Raw genomic sequence first — 21,826 nt, forward strand, 5'->3', positions numbered from 1 at the left:
CTTTGGATTTCATGTCGGATCTCCGGATACTCATTTCTCTTGAGCTTGAAAGGGACCTCGGGGATCACCTTCTTCTTGGCCACAACATCATAGAAGTGGTCTTGAGATGAATCTTTCCATCTCCCATGACTCAAAGGTGGAAGCTTTTGTCTTCCCTTTCCCTTTTCTAGAGGATTCTCCGGTCTTAGGTGCCATCAATGGTAATGGAAAAACAAAAAGCTTATGCTTTTACCACACCAAACTTAGAATATTGCTCGCCCTCGAGCAAGAGAAGAAAGAATAGATGAAGAAGAAGAAGAAAATATGGAAGAGAGGAGGGAGAGGTGTATTCGGCCAAGAAGGGGAAGAGAGGGTTATGTTGTGTGAAAATGAGGAAAAATGGAGGGCTTTATATAGGGAGGGGAGGGGGGGTTAATTTCGGCCATATAGGGTGGGTTTGGGTGGGAAATTGGTTTTGAATTTTGAAGGTAGGTGGAGTTTATGAGGTAGGTTTATGGGGAAGAGTGGATGGATGTGAGTGGTGAAGTGGTGATAAGGAAGAGAGATTGAGGTGATTGGTGAAGAGTTTTGGGGAAGAGTGTTTATTGGGAAGATGGAAAAGAGTGAGTGGTGGTAGGTGGGGATCCTGTGGGGTCCACAGATGCTGAGTTGATCCTGTGGGGTCCACAGATCCTAAAGTGTCAAGGAATTGCATCCCTGCACCAATTAGGCATGTAAAATGCCTTTGCATGCAATTCTGGCGTTTAAACGCCGAATTGATGCTTGTTCTGGGCGTTCAACGCCCAGATGCAGCATATTTCTGGCGTTGAACGCCAGCCAGATGCTTGTTTCTGGCGTTCAGCGCCAGCTCTTCCTTAGTGTGCATTTCTGGCGTCTGAACGCCAGGATGCTGCTTGTTTCTGGCGTTCAACGCCAGAAACATGCTCTGTTCTGGCGTTGAACGCCAGACAGATGCTCCTTACTGGCGTTTAAATGCCAGTAAGATCCTCCTCCAGGGTGTGATTTTTCTTCTGCTGTTTTTGATTTTTCTTCAATTTTTTCAGTTATTTTTGTGACTCCATATGATCATGAACCTATGAAGACATATAACTAATAAAAAATATAATTAAATAAAAATTGGGTTGCCTCCCAACAAGCGCTTCTTTAATGTCAATAGCTTGACAGTGGGCTCTCATGAAGCCTCATAGATGTTCAGAGCATTGTTGAGACTCCCCAACACCAAACTTAGAGTTTGGATATGGGAGTTCAACACCAAACTTAGAGTTTGGTTGTGGCCTCCCAACACCAAACTTAGAGTTTGACTGTGGGGGCTCTAGTCGACTCTGTTTTGAGAGAAGCTTACTGTGCCTCTTTTTCATGTTTACAGAAGGATGTCCTTGAGTTTTAAACTCAAGGGAGTCCTCATTCAATTGAAGGACTAGTTCACCTCTGTTAACATCAATCACAGCTCTTGCTGTGGCTAGGAAGGGTCTTCCAAGGATGATGGATTCATCCTCATCCTTCCCAGTATCTAGGATTATGAAATCAGTAGGGATGTAAAGGCCTTCAACCTTTACTAATATGTCCTCTACTTGTCCATAAGCCTGTTTTCTGGAATTGTCTGCCATCTCTAATGAGATTTTAGCAGTTTGTACCTCAAAGATTCCCAATTTCTCCATTACAGAGAGTGGCATGAGGTTTATTCCTGACCCAAGGTCACATAGAGCCTTCTCAAAGGTCATGGTGCCTATGGTACAAGGTATTAGAAACTTTCCAGGATCCTGTTTCTTCTGAGGCAATCTCAGTTGATCCAATGCATTTATTTCATTGGTGAACAGGGGAGGTTCATCTCCCCAAGTCTCATTATCAAATAAATTGGCATTCAGCTTCATGATTGCACCAAGGAACTTGGCAACTTGCTCTTCAGTAACATCCTCATTCTCTTTAGAAGAGGAATACTCATCAGAGCTCATGAAGGGCATAAGGAGGTTCAATGGAATCTCTATGGTCTCTAGATGAGTCTCAGATTCCTTTTGTTCCTCAAAGGGAAACTCCTTATTGATCACTGGACGTCCCAGGAGGTCTTCCTCCTTGGAATTCACGTCCTCCCTTTCCTCCTTGGATTCGGCCATGATGGTGATATCAATGGCCTTGCACTCTCCTTTTGGATTTTCTTCTGTATTGCTTGGGAGAGCATTAGGAGGGGTTTCAGTGATCTTCTTACTCAGCTGGCCCACTTGTGCCTCCAAATTTCTAATGGAGGACCTTATTTCATTCATGAAACTCAGAGTGGCCTTAGATAGATCAGAGACTAAGTTTGCTAAATTAGAGGTATTTTGTTCAGAGTTCTCTGTCTGTTGCTGAGTGGATGATGGAAAAGGTTTACTATTGTTAAACCTGTTTCTTCCACCATTGTTAAAGCCTTCTTGAGGCTTTTGTTGATCCTTCCATGAGAGATTTGGGTGATTTCTCCATGAGAGATTATAGGTGTTTCCATATGGTTCACCCATGTAATTCACCACTGCTATTGCAGGGTTCTCAGGATCATAAGCTTCTTCTTCAGAAGATGCCTTTTGAGTACTGTTGGGTGCAGCTTGCATTCCATTTAGACTCTGAGAAATCATATTGACTTGCTGAGTCAATATTTTATTCTGGGCCAATATGGCATTCAGAGTATCAATTTCAAGAACTCCCTTCTTCTAAGGCATCCCATTACTCACAGGATTCCTCTCAGAAGTGTACATGAACTGGTTATTAGCAACCATGTCAATGAGTTCTTGAGCTTCTGTAGGCATTTTCTTTAGGTGAATGGATCCACCTGCAGAAGTATCCAATGACATCTTAGCTAATTCAGACAGACCATCATAGAATATATCCAGGATGGTCCATTCTGAAAGCATGTCAGAAGGACACTTTTTGGTTAGTTCCTTGTATCTCTCCCAATCTTCATAGAGGGATTCACCTTCTTTCTGTCTGAAGGTTTGAACATCCACTCTAAGCTTACTCAGCTTTTGAGGAGGAAAGAACTTGGCTAAGAAAGCCTTGACCAGCTTATCCCAAGAGTTCAGGCTATCTTTGGGTTGAGAGTCCAACCACACTCTAGCTCTATCTCTTACAGCAAACGGGAAAAGCATGAGCCTGTAGACTTCAGGATCTACTCCATTAGTCTTAAGAACTGAAAGGGATCTTCAGATGGAAGTCCATGGAACTTACAGTTCTGCTGCATCAGAGAAACTAATTGAGGTTTAAGCTAAAAATTGTTTGCTCCAATGGCAGGGATGGAGATGCTTCTTCCATGTAAAGTGGAATTAGGTGCAGTAAAGTCACCAAGCATCCTCCTTGCATTATCATTATTTTCGGCTGCCATCTCCTCTTCCTGTTCGAAAATTTCTATAAGGTTATCTCTGGATTGTTATATTTTAGCTTCTCTTAGTTTCCTCTTCAGAGTCCTTTCAGGTTCAGGGTCTGCTTCAACAAGAATATTCTTATCCTTGCTCCTGCTCATATGAAAAAGAAGGGAACAAAAAAATAATAATAATAGGGATCCTTTTTGCCCAGTTATAGAGGTTCCCTTAGGTGAGTAGAAGAAGAAAAGAATGTAATGTAAAGAAGGGAAGAAAAAACTCGAACACAGAGAGGGAGGTAGTGTTCAAATTTTTGGATGGGAGAGAAGTGTTAGTAGATGAATAAATAATTAGAAGGAGATGAGAGAGAAAAAGGAATTTCGAAAATTATTTTTGAAAAATGGTTAGTGATTTTCGAAAATTAAAATTAAAATTTGAAACAATTAGTTAATTAAAAAGAATTTTTGAAAAAGAGGGAAGATATTTTCGAAAATTAGAGAGAGAGAGTTAGTTAGGTAGTTTTGAAAAAGATAAGAAACAAACAAAAAGTCAATTAGTTAGTTGAAAAAGTTTTGAAAATCAATTTTGAAAAGATAAGAAGATAAGAAGTTAGAAAAGATATTTTAAAATCAAATTTTTGAAAAAGATAAGATTTTAAAAAGATATGATAGAAAGATATGATTAGAATTAGTTTTGAAAAAGATTTGATTTTTAAAATCACAATTAATGACTTGATTCACAAGAAATCACAAGATATGATTCTAGAACTTAAAGTTTGAATATTTCTTAACAAGTAAGTAACAAACTTGAAATTTTTGAATCAAAACATTAATTGTTGAGGATATTTTCGAAAATTATGAGATAAAATTAAGAAAAAGATTTTTGAAAAATATTTTTATAATTTTCGAAAATAAATAAGAAAAATGAAAAAGATTTGATTTTTGAAAAAGATTTTGAAAAAGATAGGATTTTTAAATTGAAAATTTGATTTGACTCATAAGAAACAACTAAATTTTAAAAAGTTTTGAAAAGGTCAATTCAAATTTTCGAAAATTTATGAGTGAAAAAGGGAAAGATATTTTTTTGATTTTTGAATTTTTAATGAAGAAAGAGAAAAACATGAAAAAGACTCAATGCATGAAAATTTTGGATCAAAACATGTGATGAATGCAAGAACACTATGAATGTCAAGATGAACACCAAGAACACTTTGAATGTCAAGATGAACACCAAGAACATATTTTTGAAAACTTTTCAAGAAAAGAAAACATGCAAGACACCAAACTTAGAAAGTTTTCATGTATAGACACTATGAATCCAAGAATGCATATGAAAAACAAGAAAAGACACAAAACAAGAAAATATGAAGATCAAACAAGAAGATTGGCCAGGAACAACTTGAAGATCATGAAGAACACTATGAATGCATGATTTTTTTCGAAAAATGCAAAATGAATATGCAATTGACACCAAACTTACAATTTGACTCAGGACTCAAACAAGGAACACAAAATATTTTTGATTTTTATGATTTTCAAAATTTTTTTTTGGATTTTTCGAAAATTAATGTGAAAAAGAAAAATAAGGATTCCAAAATTTTTAATATGAATTCCAGGAATCTTGCACTCTTAGTCTAAAGCTCCAATCTGAGGGTTAGACATAGCTTAATAGCCAGCCAAGCTTTAGCATGTAAATCAGGTGGATCAGGAACAGCAGCAGGTGGATTAGCAACAACTAGCTTGCTCTTGATAATGTTGGGTTGGAAGCCCCAGTCCAAATGAATTTAGACATGGCTTTACAGCCAGTCAGGCTTCAACATGCTTCATGAAATACTAGAATTCATTCTTAAAAATTCTGAAGAACATAATAAAATTTTTTTTTGAAAAGAATGTTTATTTTTATTTTTTTTTCGAAAATAAGGGAGAAATTTTTGAAAGATTTTTGAAAATTTTTTGAAAATAAAACAAAAAGAAAATTACCTAATCTGAGCAACAAGATGAACCGTCAGTTGTCCAAACTCGAACAATCCCCGGCAACGGCGCCAAAAACTTGGTATGCGTGAAATTGTTACTCAGATTGGGATTGTAAAATTTGTTGTTCGTTCTCTCCCTGGCATGACGCCAATAACTGGTGCACAATACCATGGTCCAAACATAACTTCACAACTTCGCACAACTAACCAGCAAGTGCACTGGGTTGTCCAAGTAATAAAACCTTACGTGAGTAAGGGTTGATTCCACGGAGATTGTTGGTATGAAGCAAGCTATGGTCACCTTGTAAATCTCAGTCAGGCAGATATCAAAGAGTTATGGAGTTTTCAAAAATAAATAAATAAATAGAAAATAAAGATAGAAATAATTATGTAATTCATTGGTGAGAATTTCAGATAAGTGTATGGAGATGCGTTCGTTCTTCTGAACTTCTGCTTTCCTGCTGTCTTCATCCAATCAGTCCTACTCCTTTCCATGGCAAGCTTTATGTAAGGGCATCACCGTTGTCAATGGCTACATCCCATCCTCTTGTGAAAAAGGTCCAAATGCTTTGTCACGGCACGGCAAATCATCTGAGGTTCTCGATCATACTGGAATAGGATTCACCCTCCTTTTGCGTCTATCACTACGCCCAGCACTCGCGAGTTTGAAGATCGTCACAGCCATCCCTTCCCAGATCCTACTCAGAATACCACAGACAAGGTTTAGACTTTCTGGATCTCAGGAATGGCCATCCATGGGTTCTAACTTATACCACGAAGATTCTAATATCTCGGACTCGGTCCTCTGTATTAGATATCTAAGAGATACTCATTCTAGCTTGTTTGCATGTAGAACGGAAGTGTTTGTCAGGCACGCGTTCATAAGTGAGAATGATGATGAGCGTCACATAATCATCACATTTATCATGTTCTTGGGTGCGAATGGATATCTTAGAAGCGGAATAAGTTGAATTGAATAGAAAACAGTAGTACTTTGCATTAAATCATAAGGAATAGCAGAGCTCCATACCTTAATCTATGGAGTGCAGAAACTCTACCGTTGAAAAATACATAAGTGAATATAGGGTAAGCATGGCCGAGTGGCCAGCCTCCCATGGAGGTCTAGATCGAATAAAACTGATCAAAGATCAAAAGATGTTCTTAAAGATGATAGTAAAAAGTCCTATTTATACTAAACTAGTTACTAGGGTTTACAGAAGTAAGTAATTGATGTATAAATCCACTTCCGGGGCCCACTTGGTGTGTGCTTGGGCCGAGCTTGAATGTTACACGTGCAGAGGCTCTTTCTGGAGTTGAACGCCAGTTTGTAACGTGTTTCTAGCGTTCAACTCTGGCTTGTGACGTGTTTCTGGCGTTTAACTCCAGACTGCAGCATAGAACTGGCGTTCAATGCCCTTTTGCGTCATTTAAACTCGGCCAAAGTATGGAATATTATATATTTCTGGAAAGCCCTGAATGTCAACTTTCCAACGCAATTCGAAGCGTGCCATTTTGAGTTTTGTAGCTCCAGAAAATCCACTTTGAGTGCAGGAAGGTCAGAATCCAACAGCATCAGCAGTCCTTCTTCAACCTCTGAATCTGATTTTTGCTCAAGTTCCTCAATTTCAGCTAGAAAATATCTGAAATCATAGAAAAATACAAAAACTCATAGTAAAGTCAAGAAATGTGAATTTAACATAAAAACTAATAAAAACATCCCTAAAAGTAACTAGATCCTACTAAAAACATACTAAAAACAATGCCAAAAAGCGTATAAATTATCTGCTCATCAATATCACCAACCTTTTTTTTCTCATGAGTCTTTCCCATAGCTTAAGCAAAAGAATCCAAACGCTTTGCCTGTTGATCGAGCACATACTTCAGGGTGTCAGTTAACTCCTTCATCATCTTGGTATCTTTTGCCCTTTTAGATGAGTATGGCTTTTTTCCTTGTTTCTTTTCAGAAGATGAAGCCACAGAATTCGATTGTAGGAGTAGAGATTCACTGAAGTCATGGTTTGAGTTAAACATACCCATATCTTCTTAATCAACTTCTTCATCTCCATCCTGTTGCACTTCTTCTTCAGCATCATTGCCGCATACAACAGTAATTCTGTTTGCCCTATCCTTACAAAATATTTTCTCCAAATGTGGATGCAACACCCTAACTATCAAATCTTATGCTTCCGGCTGCGCGACTCTGATAGCTAACGATGTTACGACGACTCTCAGAATATTTAATACATAAATATGAGCCTGTTAAAACTTTAAACCGTATTACCGCTCTAAAATACTTTTTCATAGGTAACATACATCCATACATACAATACAACTTACAATACTAACAAAGAATACTTATAAATACTTATTATTAATTTACAAGTATTTCATATCAAAATCCTATCCGTCTTCTAGAACTTGCAAAATTAAAGGCGAGGGAAGCATAAATACTAACACAATCCAAATTATCATCTAAACAGAAAGAAATAAGCCCTTCTGAACCTTGTCGTCCATAACCTGAAAAGAGAAAAGACCTGTAGGGGAGTGAGAACATCATCCTCGAAAGGGTTCTCAGTAGAGGGTTTTTGAGAATTACTATAATAGGATACGTGAAAATAAAATCGTTACAGTGATTAATAACCGCCTTATGCATACTTTCAAAACCCAATGATTTACCATTAAAAATCTGCAATCTTTTCTGAAAGAGAAAACTGTTATTTCTTCAAAATGTCAAAAGCCTTTTAAAAGGTTTTTCCTAGATAGTATGAATGACCAACCTGCTCCAGGCATAGGTTCATTAAGTCTATGCTGAACTAGTTTAGTTTTTCATACTTTTCTAAACCAGAAACATCAACCAAACATGGTCTTCGGCCCACCTCATGATCAACCACGGCCCTAGGCCCAAACAATCCAAACAATAACCAATCACCACAATCCAATAGAGTTTCAGTCGCAAACACAAGTAGGAAAGTTCAAGCACAACCAAACAATTACTTCAAGTAGAACAAATAGCAATTAAACATAATTAATCACATAGGCAAACCAATTACAATATGCATACCCAACCAATGTCACACAGATGCATATTGTAAGACCCGGTCAATTAACGACTAACTAACCCATAAAATGAGAATTTATTCTAGAAAGCCAAAAATGTTATTTTTATGGCTAAATGTGATAGAGGAGATTGAGACGAGAATTTCGGTACCAATTTTATAGAAATCGGACCAAGATTGGACCGAACGGGCTAAACCGGACCAACCGGACCCAAAGTGGGCCCTTGGCCCAACATAACTAAACCAAAACCCTAGTTTTCAGCACTCTCTCTCCTCACAACACACTCAAACACGCTGAAAACTAATATGGAGGGGGGAAGAACACTCTCTCAAGTTCTCTCCCTTGGTTGATCTTCAAACCACCATAACTTTTGATCTAGAGCTCCGATTGCCGCCCCGTTTACGGCCACGCGTTCACCACAGAGAGCTCTACAAAACCCATACAATTAATCTTGAGGTAAGCTACGTTTTACTGTTCGAAATTCCAGCCCTTGATTTCGAGTTTCATGAGCAAAAATGTTGAGATTTTGGGTTCTTTGATGTTATAGGACCCAACTCTCTTGAAGGAGAAGGTTAATCTTGTCTCCTTGGACCTTGGGTGTGGTAAGATTCTCAACCCTAGTGTAATTTATTATTCTATGAGGTTTGGACATTGAGATGTTGTGTATGGGTATGATGATTGTGGCTTAGGTTGTGTATATATGAATATTGGAGCTTCATTGGTGATTTTGGAAAGCTTGGAAGATGGTTTTGTGTGATAAAATCTGTTCTTGGAGGTGTTGATACCTTGAGAGCTTGTGGACAAGTGGTTTGGAAGTGCTCCGGTTGAGCTTGGGAAATCGGCTAAGGTATGGTTTTGGTTTCCCGTATCTAATATGTAATGTGGTAGGAAATACTTAGGCTAGAGGTCCTAAGATAGGCATTGAATTGTTGATGTTGTTGAATGGTTGAGATATATGATGTGATCATATATGTGATTATGAATATTGATGCCTTGATTGTGTGATATATGAGAAATGCATGTTGTGATATATGCTTGATGGATGATTGAGGTTGAATTGGTGGGTGGTACCATGTTGATGGTGAGTATGATAATGATTATGTATAATGATTGTTGATTGGAAATGGTATTATTGGAAATTGGGATGAGGAAGGATGTATGATATGATATTGTGTTTGTCCTTTAGCCATTTGATTGAGAAGTGTTAAAATGGTTGGATGTGGTTTTGGAAATTTTGGTAAAGTGTCAATGTGTGAGTTGTAGATGGCTTGTTGTTGATTTTGGTACATTTTGAATGATTTCAAAGAAAAGGGTTGAAATTGGCATGTTTTGATTGATTTTGAAAAGAGTTGAAAGTGGCTTGTTTTGAAAATGGCACTTTGTGGTTTTGTATGAAAACATGGTTTTTGGGCATACTTTGACGAGACATAACTTGGACTACGGATCTCTGATTTATGCCAAATCTATTTAGAAATGAAATTGGATCCGGGATGTCCATGCCGTTCGAAGAACGGGTGAAAAATGATTTAAAATGAGAGAGTTATGACCGTCGGAAGATTGGGGGTTGAACCTGTGAATTCTGCAGCTTTTAACTTAGAAAATTTTTAGCAGAATAACCCTCCGCGCGTAGGCGCACTTAGCGCGTGTGCACCATTCTTCCAAGAAGCACCATCCATGCGTGCGCGTGGTGTGCGCGGGCGCGTCGATGCGCTGCGCCATATGCCCAGCCATTTTTCCGAGAGTTGTGCCAAAGTTATGCCAGTTTTGTGCCTGGGCGCAAGAGTACCCACGCGTACGCGTGGCTGACGCGTGCGCGCCGTTTGGCTAATTTTTCAACCCGCGCGTTCGCGCGTATGACGCTTGCGCGTCGATGAGTTTTTGGCCATCCGCGCGTGCGCGTGGAGTGCGCGTACGCGTGGCCCTGTTTTCATCCCAAAGTTGATTTTTGAGTTTTAAAAACCAAATTTCATACTTCTAAGCCTCCGATCTCACCACTTATGTCTTGAATCATTATGATATGCCTAGCATGAGAAAAAGGGCTAGTGAATGTGGTAACTTGCGAGTGAAGCAAGGGGAAAAATGAATGATCATTGAGGATCAAAGATGATTATGTGAGATGCGGAGGATGGCGGTGGAAGTGCTTGTTGTGCCATGGGCCGAAGGGCCGTAATTGTTAATGAATTGGCTGGTTATGGATTTAACTGTGAGCCGGATAGCTAGACTATTTCCGTGTTACGGCGGAGCCATGGTTATGGCTAAGTATAAATGTATATATGCTGTTGAATGAATTGTGAATGTTTGCACTTCCACCATCGGAGATGAGGGTTTCCCTGGGAGGAAACAGTGGCTAGCCACCACGTGCTCCAGGTTGAGACTCAAAGCTCTTTTGACCCTATGTCGTAAGTGTGGCCGGGCACTGTGAAAGGCCCGGATGAGCTCGCCCCCATAAATATTCACCAGTGATGGTGATGGATAAATATTCACCAGTGAGGGTGATGGATATGGATCATGATTATGATCAAGTTTATGATGAGTATAACTCGAGTTGGGGATGCACGACAGAGGGACAGTCCAATGGTTAGCTACCAGGACTTGTCGGGTTGGCCCTATAACCGACAGATGATATCATCAGCCACTAGGGACAGGCATGCATCATAAGCATACTACATGAATTGTTTGAGATTGCCTATTTGACTGCATATTACTTGCTAATTGCCTAAATGTCTTATCTGTTCCTATTTGTAAATCTCTTGTCTGATATAATTGTGTTTGCTATATTATACTCATGCTGGTGGTTGGGAGGTCTGAAGGAATTGAAAGGGAAGTATTAGTTAGACTGAAGAATCTTTAGTCAGTTGCCACTTACGGTTTAGCTTGTTTATAAGCTTTGATATTATCTGGAGGAAGTTCTAGGATTGCCTTCGGCTCTCCTCTATTATTATGTATTATATATGTGGAAGCTGCTACCATGCTGGGGACCTCTGGTTCTCACCCATGCGGATTTTGTGGTTTTCAGATGCAGGACGTGAGGTTTCTCGCTGAGGCATGCTGGAGACTTCCGGATTAGCGAAGATCTTTGTTCTCGGGGCTCTGTTTTGGTTTATATATCTTGTTTAGATACTTTTATCTCCATTAAATAATACAAACTGTGATGACTTTTCTTATAGGAGATTTTGGAGAATAGGTTTCTGTATTTGTGTCCCTTTGGGTTTCCTTTGGGGTTCCCCTTATTTTATCATATGTATATATTGCTATGCTCAGACCGGTTATCTTTGCGGCCGGATTTTGAGTCTTGATATTCCTGTTCTTGACACTCCTTTGTATACATATGATCTTGCGTTAGCTTATCCTTTTCTCGTTACGTTATCGATCGGAGTGTTGCGCGTTCGAGTTAGGGTTTTTGTTTACCCCCTTTTTCTACAAAGGCTCCTAGTTATAATCAATTATTCATACTACTATACGTACTAAATTTTTGTTTTAGAGGTCGTAATACCTTGCCATCTCTGAATTATGACTTAAGCATAAGACTCTGTATGGTAGGGTGTTACATTATGGTATCAGAGCAGTTCGTTCCTGTAGAGCCTGAGGAATGGACTAACTATGCTTTTGTGCATTCTCTGTATGTGTGTTATGTGCTGTTAGTATATCTACTTGATATAGTTAGCATAAACGTTCATGAGCATGCATTTGGGACTTTGAAGCACTAAACTTCCGATATTGAGACTGATCAACTTAATATCGATTGTTTGGTGTGTATAGGAACCAGATGGCGCCTCGTGGACGCGGTAGAGGCCGTGGGAGAGAACATACGAATGCTCGTGCGCCGGAGACTAACCCTAATGACCCGGTGAACTTTATGACTGCATTGGAGAACATGGCTGCTGCTATGCAAGCCACTGCTGAGGCTCTTGGTCAACAGATGAACAACCATGGTAATGACGGAGGTGGAGTTCAGGGTCCGATGACACTGGCGAACTTTTTGAAGGTTAATCCACCGAAGTTCAAGGGAACTACTAGCCCGACTAAAGCCGATACGTGGTTTCAAGCCATGGAACAAGCACTGCAAGTGCAGGTGGTACCTGAAGGGCAGCGTGTGGAGTTCGCTACCTATTTGCTCACTGGTGAAGCGTCGCATTGGTGGCAGGGTATCCGACGCCTTCTGCAGTAGGGTGATGATTATATCACCTGGGATGTCTTCCAAGAGGAGTTCTATAAGAAGTACTTTCCGACTTCTGCTAGGACGGCCAAGGAGCTTGAATTGTTGTAGCTGAAGCAGGGTGCTATGTCCGTATCTGAGTATACTGACAAGTTTGAGGAGCTGTTCAGATTCTCTCGTATGTGTCAAGGGACTCCAGTGGAATATGAGGAATGGAAGTGTGTTAAGTACGAAGGAGGACTCCGGAGCGATATTTTCGGTTCGGTAGGGCCAATGGAGATTAGGACTTTCTCCGAGTTGGTGAACAAGTGTAGGGTTGCTGAAGAGTGTGTGAAGAGGGTAGCCGCTGAGAAAGGAAGTCACAAAGGGTCATTTCCACAGAACCGAGGGAAGAGCTTTGCACCTAGAGGTCCGTCTTTCAAGAGGGGAGGTTCTTTTAGGAGGCCCAACAACAACTACTCCCAATGGAAAAGGTTTGGGAAGCAGCCTCAGAATGATCAAGCTTGTACTAGGTGTGGAAGTCACCATCCGGGAGTACCATGCAAGGCCAGATGGGGTTTGTGCTATAATTGTGGAAAGGTGGGGCATAAAGCCACAAGTTGTCCAGAGAAGTAGAAGCAAGGTGCTGGGAAAGCATAACAGACTGGTCGGGTGTTCACCACCTCAGCTGTGGGTGCAAAAGGATCTGAGACACTCATTCGAGGTAACTGTGAAATGGCTGGTCGAACTTTAAATGCTTTATTTGATTCGGGAGCATCGCATTCATTTATTGCATTTGAGAAAGCCCATGAATTAGGATTGAAGATCGTAACCTTAGGTTATGACTTAAAAGTGTATAACGCTACCCATGAAGCCATGGTAACTAGGCTAGGATGCCCGAAAGTTTCGTTTAGGTTCAAGCAGCGTGATTTTGTCCATAATTTAATCTGCTTACCGATGATCGGTCTTGATCTTATCTTGGGATTGGACTGGTTATCCGAAAATCATGTCCTGCTTGATTGTTCTACCAAGTCGGTGTACTTTATGCCGGAAGATACAGAAGGGCCGGTCGTGGTGAATAATTATTACTTGAATTCAATGATGGTGAACTGTTCCGGAATCGAATGTCAGGGTATTCTGTTGTTAACCGCGGGTGTTTCGGGTGATGATCAAAGGTTGGATCAGATTCCGGTAGTGTGTGAGTTTCCGAAAGTGTTTCCCGATGATATTGAGGAATTTCCACCTAACCGAGAGGTCGAGTTTGCTATTGAATTGGTGCCTGGGGCGGGACCAATCTCAAGTGCTCCTTATAGGATGTCACCGTTAGAGATGGCCGAGCTAAAGTCTCAGTTAGAGGAATTGTTGGGTAAGAACTTTATCCGACCAAGTGTTTTCCCGTGGGGTGCTCCAGTGTTACTGGTAAAGAAGAAAGATGGAAGTATGCGGCTCTGTGTGGATTACAGGCAGTTGAACAAGGTCACCATAAAGAATAAATACCCATTGCCGAGAATTGATGATCTCATGGACCAGTTACAAGGAGCTGGGGTTTTCTCTAAGATCGATTTGCGATCCGGTTATCACCAGATAAGGGTGAGGGGTGAGGATATCCCTAAGACCGCTTTCAGGACTCGTTATGGTCATTACGAGTATACTGTATTGTCCTTTGGGTTGACGAACGCTCCTGCAGTATTCATGGATTACATGAATAGAGTATTCCGTCTGTTTCTGGATAAATTCGTTGTTGTCTTCATTGACGACATACTGATTTACTCCAAGACTGAAGAAGAGCATGCAGAACACTTGAGGACCGTGTTGCAGATTTTAAAGGAGAAGAAACTCTATGCGAAACTGTCTAAGTGTGAGTTTTGGAAGGATGAGGTGAAGTTTTTGGGTCACGTGGTGAGTAAGAAGGGAATAGCCGTAGATCCAACCAAGGTAGAAGCTGTGATGGATTGGAAGCAACCAACCACAGTAACTGAGATAAGGAGTTTTCTGGGTTTAGCTGGCTATTACCGAAGGTTCATCAAAGGCTTTTCGCAATTAGCTTTGCCGTTGACAAAGTTAACTCGCAAAGACACTCTGTTTGTTTGGACTCCTGAGTGCGAGGAGAGCTTTCAGGCATTGAAGAAAAAGTTGACCACTGCACCTGTGTTAGTGTTACCTGAGCCGAACGAGCCTTTTGAGGTGTACTGTGATGCATCGTTAAAGGGCCTAGGGTGCGTGCTGATGCAGCATCATAATGTGGTGGCGTATGCCTCACGACAGTTAAGACCTCATGAAGTTAGTTACCCTACGCACGATCTGGAACTCGCTGCGGTCGTGTTTGCCTTGAAGGTGTGGAGGCATTATCTCTATGGGGTTAAGTTCCAAGTCTTCTCCGATCACAAGAGCTTGAAATACCTCTTTGATCAGAAAGAGCTTAATATGAGGTAAAGGAGGTGGATGGAATTGTTGAAAGACTATGACTTTGAGTTAAATTACCATCCTGGAAAGGCGAATATAGTGGCGGATGCGTTAAGTCGGAAGTCATTATATGCGTCTTGGATGATGCTTCAAGAGGAGAAGTTGCTCAAGGGATTCGAGAGTCTAAAAATTGGTGCTCGAGAAGTATCTGGAACCTTGTGTTTGAGCCGATTAGAAATCTCAAGTGATTTTAAGTCCGAACTCCTAAAGGCTCATGAAAACGATGAAGCGTTATGGAAGGTGTTACCGGCTATCGAGCAAGGAAAACAGTGGAGAGTGTCGGAAGAAAAAGACGGGTTATGGAGATTCAAGGGTAGGATCATTGTGCCGGATGTTGGCACTTTGAGGCAAGATATCTTAAAGGAGGCACACAAAAGCGGATTCTCCATTCACCCGGGAAGTACTAAGATGTACCATGATTTAAAGGCGATGTTTTGGTGGCCGGGTATGAAGAATGATGTGGCGGAATATGTTTCAAAGTGCTTAACTTGTCAAAAGGTAAAGATTGAACATCAAAGACCTTCTGGGATGTTGCAACCTTTAGAGGTTCCGCAATGGAAGTGGGAAAGTATTGCAATGGACTTTCTGTCGGGATTGCCAAGGACTAGGACTGGTTTTGATGCTATCTGGGTGATCGTGGACCGACTGACGAATTCAGCTCACTTTTTACCCGTTCGGATGACTTACACCCTTGAGGAGCTAGCTCGGTTATACATAAAGGAGATTGTGAGACTTCATGGTGTACCTGCTACTATAATCTCTGATAGAGATCCTCGTTTCACTTCGAGGTTCTGGGGTGGATTTCAGAAAGCTTTTGGAACCCGATTAAGCTTGAGTACAGCTTACCATCCTCAAACAGATGGTCAATCCGAGAGGACGATCCAAACACAAGAGGATATGTTGAGAGCTTGTGTTTTGGACCAACCGGCGAGTTGGGATCAGTATATGCCGTTAGTAGAGTTTGCATACAATAATAGTTACCATGCGAGCATCGGAATGGCTCCGTATGAGGCATTGTATGGGAGGAAATGTCAATCTCCGCTATGTTGGTATGAAGCTGGAGAGAAAGGCTTGTTGGGGCCGGAAATGATAGCTGAGACCACTGAACAAGTCAAGAAAATTCGAGATAGGATGCTTATGGCGCAGAGTCGTCAGAAGAGTTACACCGATCAGAGGCGGAAGCCCTTGGAATTTGAGGCAGGAGATCATGTTTTCCATAAGGTTACTCCAACCACAGGAGTAGGTAGAGCGATTAAAGCAAAGAAGTTGAATCCTCGATACATTGGTCCATTTCAGATCCTAGAGAGGATTGGGCCGGTGGCGTATCGGGTGGCTCTACCGCTTCATCTTTCGAACCTGCACGATGTGTTTCACGTGTCGCAACTTCGGAAGTACACCCCTGATGCTAGCCATGTGTTAGAACCCGAATCGGTTCAGTTAAGGGAAGATTTGACGCTTCTAGTGGCTCCAGTCAGAATTGATGATACTAGTATCAAACGGTTGCGTGGAAAAGAGGTTTTATTGGTCAAAGTGGCTTGGAGTCGAGGCGGTGTTGAGGAACACACTTGGGAACTTAAGTCGGAGATGCGAACGGATTATCCGCACTTATTCTCAGGTAATTGAATTTGAATTTTGTAGGCAAAATTCCCAATTAGGTGGGGAGAATGTAAGACCCGGTCAATTAACGACTAACTAACCCATAAAATGAGAATTTATTCTAGAAAGCCAAAAATGTTATTTTTATGGCTAAATGTGATAGAGGAGATTGAGACGAGAATTTCGGTACCAATTTTATAGAAATCGGACCAAGATTGGACCGAACGGGCCAAACCGGACCAACCGGACCCAAAGTGGGCCCTTGGCCCAACATAACTAAACCAAAACCCTAGTTTTCAGCACTCTCTCTCCTCACAACACACTCAAACACGCTGAAAACTAATATGGAGGGGGGAAGAACACTCTCTCAAGTTCTCTCCCTTGGTTGATCTTCAAACCACCATAACTTTTGATCTAGAGCTCCGATTGCCACCCCGTTTGTGGCCACACGTTCACCGCGGAGAGCTCTACAAAACCCATACAATTAATCTTGAGGTAAGCCACGTTTTACTGTTCGAAATTCCAGCCCTTGATTTCGAGTTTCATGAGCAAAAATGTTGAGATTTTGGGTTCTTTGATGTTATAGGACCCAACTCTCTTGAAGGAGAAGGTTAATCTTGTCTCCTTGGACCTTGGGTGTGGTAAGATTCTCAACCCTAGTGTAATTTGTTGTTCTATGAGGTTTGGGCATTGAGATGTTGTGTATGGGTATGATGATTGTGGCTTAGGTTGTGTATATATGAATATTGGAGCTTCATTGGTGATTTTGGAAAGCTTGGAAGAGGGTTTTGTGTGATAAAATCTGTTCTTAGAGGTGTTGATACCTTGAGAGCTTGTGGACAAGTGGTTTGGAAGTGCTCTGGTTGAGCTTGGGAAATCGGCTAAGGTATGGTTTCGGTTTCCCGTATCTAATATGTAATGTGGTAGGAAATACTTAGGCTAGAGGCCCTAAGATAGGCATTGAATTGTTGATGTTGTTGAATGGTTGAGATATATGATATGATCATATATGTGATTATGAATATTGATGCCTTGATTGTGTGATATATGAGAAATGCATGTTGTGATATATGCTTGATGGATGATTGAGGTTGAATTGGTGGGTGGTACCATGTTGATGGTGAGTATGATAATGATTATGTATAATGATGGTTGATTGGAAATGGTATTATTGGAAATTGGGATGAGGAAGAATGTATGATATGATATTGTGTTTGTCCTTTAGCCATTTGATTGAGAAGTGTTAAAATGGTTGGATGTGGTTTTGGAAATTTTGGTAGTGTCAATGTGTGAGTTGAGGATGGCTTGTTGTTGATTTTGGTACATTTTGAATGATTTCAAAGAAAAGGGTTGAAATTGGCATGTTTTGATTGATTTTGAAAAGAGTTGAAAGTGGCTTGTTTTGAAAATGGCACTTTGTGGTTTTGTATGAAAACATGGTTTTTGGGCATACTTTGACGGGATATAACTTGGACTATGGATCTCTGATTTGTGCCAAATCTATTTAGAAATGAAATTGGATTCGGGATGTCTATGCCGTTCGAAGAACGGGTGAAAAATGATTTAAAATGAGAGAGTTATGACCGTCAGAAGATTGGGGGTTGAACCTGTGAATTCTGCAGCTTTTAACTTAGAAAAATTTTAGCAGAATAACCCTCCGTGCGTAGGCGCACTTGGCGCGTGCGTACCATTCTTCCAAGAAGCACCATCCATGCGTGCGCGTGGTGTGCGCGGGCGCGTCGATGCGCTGCGCCATATGCCCAGCCATTTTCCCGAGAGTTGTGCCAAAGTTGTGCCAGTTTTGTGCCTGGGACGTAAGAGTACCCACGCGTACGCGTGGCTGACGCGTGTGCGCCGTTTGGCTAATTTTTCAACCCGCACATTCGCGCGTATGACGCTTGCGCGTCGATGAGTTTTTGGCCATCCGCGCGTGCACGTGGAGTGCGCGTACGCGTGGCCCTGTTTTCATCCCAAAGTTGATTTTTGAGTTTTAAAAACTAAATTTCATACTTCTAAGCCTCCGATCTCACCACTTATGTCTTGAATCATTATGATATGCCTAGCATGAGAAAAAGGGCTAGTGAATGTGGTAATTTGCGAGTGAAGCAAGGGGAAAAATGAATGATCATTGAGGATCAAAGATGATTATGTGAGATGCGGAGGATGGCGGTGGAAGTGCTTGTTGTGCCATGGGCCGAAGGGCCGTAATTATTAATGAATTGGCTGGTTATGGATTTAACCGTGAGTCGGATGGCTAGACTATTGCCGTGTTACGGCGGAGCCATGATTATGGCTAAGTATAAATGCATATATGCTGTTGAATGAATTGTGAATGTTTGCACTTCCACCATCGGAGATGAGGGTTTCCCTGGGAGGAAGCAGTGGCTAGCCACCACGTGCTCCAGGTTGAGACTCGAAGCTCTTTTGACCCTATATCGTAAGTGTGGCCGGGCACTGTGAAAGGCCCGGATGAGCTCGTCCCCATAAATATTCACCAGTGATGGTGATGGATAAATATTCACCAGTGAGGGTGATGGATATGGATCATGATTATGATCAAGTTTATGATGAGTATAACTCGAGTTGGGGATGCACGACAGAGGGACAGTCCAATGGTTAGCTACCAGGACTTGTCGGGTTGGCCCTATAACCGACAGATGATATCATCAGCCACTAGGGACAGGCATGCATCATAAGCATACTACATGAATTGTTTGAGATTGCCTATTTGACTGCATATTACTTGCTAATTGCCTAAATGCCTTATCTGTTTCTATTTGTAAATCTCTTGTCTGATATAACTGTGTTTGCTATATTATACTCCTGCTGGTGGTTGGGAGGTCTGAAGGAATTGGAAAGGGAAGTATTAGTTAGACTGAAGAATCTTTAGTCAGTTGCCACTTACGGTTTAGCTTGTTTATAAGCTTTGATATTATCTGGAGGAAGTTCTAGGATTGCCTTCGGCTCTCCTCTATTATTATGTATTATATATGTGGAAGCTGCTACCATGCTGGGGACCTCTGGTTCTCACCCATGCGGATTTTGTGGTTTTCAGATGCAGGACGTGAGGTTTCTCGCTGAGGCATGCTGGAGACTTCCGGATTAGCGAAGATCTTTGTTCTCGGGGCTCGGTTTTGGTTTATATATCTTGTTTAGATACTTTTATCTCCATTAAATAATACAAACTGTGATGACTCCTCTTATAGGAGATTTTGGAGAATAGGTTTCTGTATTTGTGTCCCTTTGGGTTTCCTTTGGGGTTCCCTTTATTTTATCATATGTATATATTGCTATGCTCAGGCCGGTTATCTTTGCAGCCGGATTTTGAGTCTTGATATTCCTGTTCTTGACACTCCTTTGTATACATATGATCTTGCGTTAGCTTATCCTTTGCTCGTTACGTTATCGATCGGAGTGTTGCGCGTTCGAGTTACGGTTTTTGTTTACCCCCTTTTTCTACAAAGGCTCCTAGTTATAATCAATTATTCATACTACTATACGTACTAAATTTTTGTTTTAGAGGTCGTAATACCTTGCCATCTCTGAATTATGACTTAAGCATAAGACTCTGTATGGTAGGGTGTTACACATATGATGAATGCCTATCCTAGTGGCTGATGAGTCTCATCTGTCGGTTATAAAGCCAACCCGACAAGTCCTGGTAGCTAACCATTGGACTGTCCCTCTGTCGCGCATCCCCAGCTCGAGTTATTCACAATCATAATTATCAATATATATATATATACACAACACCCACACTGGTGTTTATCCACAGGGGCGAGCTCATCTGGAACTTTCACAGTGTCCGGCCACACTTATGACATAGGGTCAGCAGAGTATCGAGTCTCAACCTGGAGCACGTGGTGGCTAGCCACTGCTTTTACCCAAGGAAACACGTATCTCAGATAATTGAAAGTGCAACAATCACTTTATCAACTAAATAACCATCCATATTCATACTCAGCCATCCGGCTCATAACATATTCCACAATCAGCCATAATTTATTATCATACACAGCCATTCCGGCTCATAACATAATAGCACTTCCACCATCCAACATCACCAAACTCATAAAATCATCATTCAAGCCATAAATCACTTTTTCACAATTTACTTTACTTTAAAATCAAAAAATCAATTCTTTCCAGCCTTGGCTTTAAAATTCCCATTCCAAAAATCATTTCAGGCTCATAAGCCACTTTTTCTCAAACGTAAATTTCCCTTTTTAAAACATGGTTACTGAGCACATGGTGGCTAGTCACTTCTCCTCAAACGTAAATTTCTCTTTTTTTTTAAAATAAGGCCACTCTCTACAACATCTTTCTAAACATTTCAGAAACCAAACCAAATCAAAAGCCATTTCCGCGAGATTCAAAATCATTCATTCTAAAACAGGATTTGGTAACAAAAGTTCCTCACCAGAGTCTCAAGTCTTTAGGGGAGAATAACATAACTCATTTATTTCAAACTCGTTTAAAATCTGTAAAACCTTAATTTTCTTGATTTGAATAAATAAAAATAAGAATAGAATTTAAGCCAAACCAAGTCATGTAATCAGTTACTCTAACCATATTTTCAAAATCCTTTCTTTTACTTAAACTAAAACCAATTTCAACCCCATGTTAAAAATCTGAAACGTTTCCAACAGCTCGAAAATTATTTTAGTTTTTCTAAACCAGAACTTTAAAGGATACTTTAAACTTTTCCCAAAACGTCGTAAAAATAAGGTTTATCAATCAAGATTCAAGTTCTTTCAAAACCACTGAAACTCCTCCAATTGAACTCCTCAAGTTAATTTTAAAGACATAAACCTTTTCACCTTTAAGACAGCTTAAGACACAAGCTTCTTCTAAATGTCTTGCATCCAAAGGTAAAAATACTTTTCTTAAGAAACAAAGCTGAATCATAGTTCTCTTTTCAGTAATTCATTTCGAAACACAATTCATCACCTTTGTAAATAGTTCAAGTAAAATGGTACAAGTCTTAGGCTCATGACTCTCCAAATAACATTTCGAATAGAATTTTGAATTTTCACAGAAATTTCGGCAGCACTGACATGAGATTAATAATCATAAAAATATGAGAAGACATAATTGATTAAAATAAAATAGAGGATCAGAATTAAAATAAAAATAACTTCATATATTAATAAATTCAAAATGTAACGTAATCATCTGAACAGAATCAATGAGTAACTAATTAAAATTAAGGGAGTAAGGAAACAAACTAAAGTAATGTCTTCAACGGAGGTAATGACCTTCAACATCCATAAATCCAAG

The 21,826-nt window shown here is 40.5% G+C and overlaps 1 protein-coding gene and 1 non-coding gene across 2 annotated transcripts in view; one reads left to right on the forward strand and one right to left on the reverse strand.

The window, feature by feature from the left end:
• LOC112729819 (SWI/SNF complex component SNF12 homolog) overlaps nucleotides 1-21,826 on the reverse strand; it is a 44,704-nt gene that overhangs the window by 21,039 nt on the left and 1,839 nt on the right. The gene's annotated exons all lie outside the window — the stretch shown is intronic.
• LOC112732065 (small nucleolar RNA R71) lies at nucleotides 2,874-2,981 on the forward strand. Its single transcript, XR_003167806.1, has one exon. It is a non-coding gene; the product is annotated as a small nucleolar RNA R71 (small nucleolar RNA).

Source organism: Arachis hypogaea, chromosome 12 (genome assembly GCF_003086295.3).
Source record: "Arachis hypogaea cultivar Tifrunner chromosome 12, arahy.Tifrunner.gnm2.J5K5, whole genome shotgun sequence".
Classification (NCBI taxonomy): domain Eukaryota; kingdom Viridiplantae; phylum Streptophyta; class Magnoliopsida; order Fabales; family Fabaceae; genus Arachis; species Arachis hypogaea.